At 39.6% G+C, this 4,539-nt stretch overlaps 1 non-coding gene across 1 annotated transcript; it reads right to left on the reverse strand.

The window, feature by feature from the left end:
- Positions 1-4,174: 4,174 nt before the first annotated feature.
- Positions 4,175-4,312, reverse strand: LOC114812606. Its single transcript, XR_003760257.1, has one exon. It is a non-coding gene; the product is annotated as a small nucleolar RNA SNORA7 (small nucleolar RNA).
- Between the last annotated feature and the right edge of the window lie 227 nt (positions 4,313-4,539).

Raw genomic sequence — 4,539 nt, forward strand, 5'->3', positions numbered from 1 at the left:
TTCATCCTGCCTTTTTATTTATTCATTCTATCAATCATATGTATTGAGCGCTTACTATGTGCAGAGCACTGTATAAAGCACTTGGAAGAGTACAATATAATAATAAACAGACGCATCCCCTGCCCACAAACAGGTTTACAGCCTAGAGGGGGGAGACAGACATTAATATAAATAAATAAATTACAGATATGTTCATAAGTGTTGTTGGTCTGGGGAGGTGAGGATGATCAAAGGGAGCAAATCAGGGCAATGCAGAAGAGAGTGGGAGATGTTCCTTCAGTTAGGCTTAACTAAGCAAATGGCTTCCTTTTTCAAACTTTTAAATTTTCACTCTGGCTCCAGGGATAAGGTCTATCTATGTTTGACCTCCACAAACACAGCATAAATAACCATTGCTTATAATTAATAGAGTGACTCGGCTAACAGAGTCCCCTAATTTTCTGGATGTTAATGTTCAAAGTAAGTATGGCGAAGTTATTTCCACATTCCAAGGGCATAAATTATTATCATATCATTGGTTTCTTCAGCTGTGCTTAAGTGTGACTCATTGACAAGCATGAACCAATCGATCAATGGCATTTACTGAGCACTTACTATGTACAGAGTACTGAACTTAGTGCTTGGGAGAGTTAGCAGATGTTCCCTTTCCACAAGCATGGGGGTAAATGCACGATAATTGACTGGCACTGTCTCTCTCTCCAGCAGGTCTCACAGTCTAAGAAGAAGGGAGAGAAGGCATTTTATCCCAAGAATATGAGGTCCAGAGAAGTTAAGTCGGCTTGTCCAAGGTTACACAACAGTCCAGTTGCAGAACAACAATAAGAATCTAGTTCAACTAATTCCCAAATAGCAAAGCATCATGACTCAGTGGAAAAAGCATGGGCTTGGGAGTTAGAGGTCATGGGCTCTAATCCCAGCTCAGCCACTTGGCAGCTGTGTGACTTTGGGCAAATCACTTATCTGTGCCTCAGTTAACATCTGTAAAATGGAGGAGATTAAGACTTTGAGTCCCACGTGAGACAACCTGATTACCTTGTATCTACCCCAGCGCTTAGAACAGAGCTTGGCCCATAGTAAGCACTTAGATACTGTAATTATTATTATTATTTCATGCTTCCTCATCTCCCACTCCCTTCAATGTCACCCTGATTTTCTCCCTTTGCTCTTTCCCCCTCCCAGCCCCACAACACCTAAGTACATATGAGTAATTTTATTTATTTGTATTGATGTCTGTTTACCTCCCATTAGACTGTGAGCTCATTGCAGACAGGGAATGTCACTGTTTTTTGTTGTGTTGTATTTTCCGAAGTGCTTAGTATTGTGCTCTGCACACTGTAAGTGCTCAATAAATATGATTGAATCAATGAATCCTTCTTCCAATAGGCCACCATACTTCCTTTGAAAATAAAAATGTTCCAACAATAAAGTGAATGGTATTGCAAAATGGGATGGCTCAGGGTGAGTGCTTTTTGCATAAACTCTGAAAACCTGGGCATCTCAGGATATTTTTTTTCCTTGTAGCCAGAGCCCCTTGCAGTCAAATCAGAGTTTCCTTGAAGTCAACCAAAACAAATGTGTTGGCTCCTGGACCAACACAAAGTTAGTTTCTTGCTGTGTCGGCATTCTGTTTTCAAAGATGGCAACATAGCCATATTGACATGCACCCAAAAAACCGGGCCAGCGTTGGCCATCTAGCCACAAGTGATAGAGAGACAAATGGAAAAAAACAATCTCAATTTGATACCTTCTAATTATGGTACAGTTAGGAATACAATACTATGGGAGGAAAAGAGGATCATTTCTTGAATAAACTTAAGGGAATTAGGCAAATTTCTATGGGTTCAAGATAATTAAAATAAACTAATCCCTTACTACATTTCTTGGCATTTTTACTTTAGTTTTGATGTCTGTCTCCCCGTTTTAGACTGTGAGCCCTGCCCTGTGGGTAGGGATTATCTCTATCTGTTGCCACACTGTACATTCCAAGTGCTTAGTACAGTGCTCTGCACACAGTAAGCACTCAATAAATATGACTGAACGAATGAATTTCATTCGTAGGACCTACACTTTCTTAAAAACATTTATATTTCTCAACTAGCTCGTTAAATAAATTTTGGTAGGATCTGTTTTTGTAAGGTTTTTTTTTTAACTTTCCAATTTTACTTGTTCCTCCTTTTCTGTTTTCTTAAAGTAACAGCCTTTGATATTTCTCATTATTTTAGAGTCATTGTTAATTGCAAACCCCATCTCCTTTGTTAGTGGTTCAATTTTCTCTCTATTACTTATTCTGCTCTTATTATACCTGGTAAGGCTGTTCTCCTGAACTCGTTTCTATCAAACCCATCCCATGCCTTTCATAAATTCAAACCAAGTGTCGTTTTTCCGAGAAAGACGACAACTAATGTGAGAACTCTATTGATCTACATTTCCACTACAAAAATTAATAATGCCTACCAGCCAAATGACTTCAAAGAGATACATTGATTTCAAGGCAATTTAAGCACTGGGGAGAAAAACGTACATGCAATGTTATACTAAGTGCAGACCATCAAACCCAATACATTTCAAAGGGATTATAGAAATGGTTTCGGCACTGATGGTGGCAGGATGCAGAAATAGCCTTCTATTCCACCATGTTTTGGAGAACTCAGTTTTGGAAGCTCAGAGCAGCAGAAGACTTCTGTAGATAAAGCAAATTAATTTTTTCCAAGATCATGAAGTGTACTGGACTTTGATGTAAATAACATTTGCTTCAGGATGAAATGTCAAGGGAGAGGGAAAATGATTTTGCAAATAATTTGGAATGGTGAAGATTAAGGACAAATGCCATTTACATTTCTTTAAATTATTTTTCCACCTTAATATCCCCCAGGGAAGTTTTGTTCTCAGTGAAAAACAAAGTAAAGGGCAGACAGCTATTAAAAAGAAAACAAAGCACAGTTTTTAGTAAGAAGAATCACACACACATACATACACAGTTGCAAGTGAGAATCTGTTCTTGGAATATATGAATGAAATGCTTTATTCTTCCAGCAATGAGTTACTGAGCATGGAAAATACTGAGTACAGAAAATATGGTCAGATATTTTATAATCTATTCAAGGCTTTTTGAGGTTCAAGTTCAAGATGAAGCAGTATACAGTAACATTGAAATGACCTCACTTCTCAATTTCTTCCTCCTACTGAAATGCATCCAGTGCTCATTTGTATACATGGAACTCACGTTTGTGTATTCAGGACATTCAGTGGAAATTATCAGTCTAACTTATGTATGCACATGTGCCTTTGACTTTTCTGCAACAGACCTGATAGAAAGTATTAACTAGGATTAAATTTGGATCAACACTTCTTTAGTTCTGGATTTCTAGACTCCTAAAAATGGAGGATCATCTGCTCTCTAATCCATCCACAATGTTTTTCAGCTAACACTGATGGTTGATTTTGAATATCTTCCTGGAACACCTTCAATCCACTGAATTTGCTCTCGCTTCATCTATGGCATTGACCCAAAACATTTAGGATCGACTTTGTCAGCACTGTCAAGGCCCAGAACCAAATACATTTACAATTGCTACTTCAAGGATGACACTTTTGAAAATGAGTCAACTGGCTCAAGTTGGAAGTTTGGTCTGTTTCAAATTGCACTGGTCTCTTCAACTAATCTCCAGAAATCAACTGATCTGGAATATTTCCAAATGGGAGAAAAATACTAACTAATTAAAAGCACATAAAAAGTTGCCTGCCCCATCCACCACAGAAGTTGACTTTAAACCCCTAAGAAAAGGATATTATGGCTGGGGATTTGATCATCTTTATGCAGTAATAAAGCAGCCTGGCCTAGTTGACTCCCATGGGCCTGGGAGTCAGAGGACCTGAGATCTGTCCCAGCTTCATTACTTGTGACTATGTGACTTTGGGCAAGTCTCTTAACTTCTCTAGCCTCAGTTGTCTTGCCTTATGCTGTCGAATCATCTTCAACCCATAGCAACTCAATGGACACATCTCTCCCAGAGCGCCCCAGTCTCCATCCACAATCATTCTGGTAGTGTATCCATAGGATTTTCTTGGTAAAAATACGGAAGTGGCTTACCATTGCCTTCTTCTGCACAGTAAACTTGAATCTCCATCCTCGACTCTCTCCCGTGTCACTGCTTCTCATCACAGGTGAGTTTTGACATATAGCAGATTGTCTTCCACTCATTAGCCACTGCCCAAGCTAGGAATGGAATGGGTATACCTCTGCTTGATTCTCCCTCCCATAGCTGAGACTGGTAGAGGACTGGAAACTCTCCAGGTGTGCTCCTGAGAGGAGGTAAGCTGGGTTACCTTATTTGTAAACCTGCTCTCACTCTCTCCTAGACTGTCAGGCCCATGTGGGAGAGGGACTATGTCTGTTCCGCTTCTATTGCATCCACCAGAATGCTTAGTAGAGTGCTTTGCACATTGATCCTCTACCCAAATCCCTGTCCACTCAAACCACATCATTTCCTGTTGCCCTGAGATATGGCAAGTCCAGGTAAGGGGGTTGGAGATAAGAGT

This window comes from Ornithorhynchus anatinus, chromosome 5 (genome assembly GCF_004115215.2).
Source record: "Ornithorhynchus anatinus isolate Pmale09 chromosome 5, mOrnAna1.pri.v4, whole genome shotgun sequence".
NCBI classification, from domain to species: Eukaryota; Metazoa; Chordata; class Mammalia; order Monotremata; family Ornithorhynchidae; genus Ornithorhynchus; species Ornithorhynchus anatinus.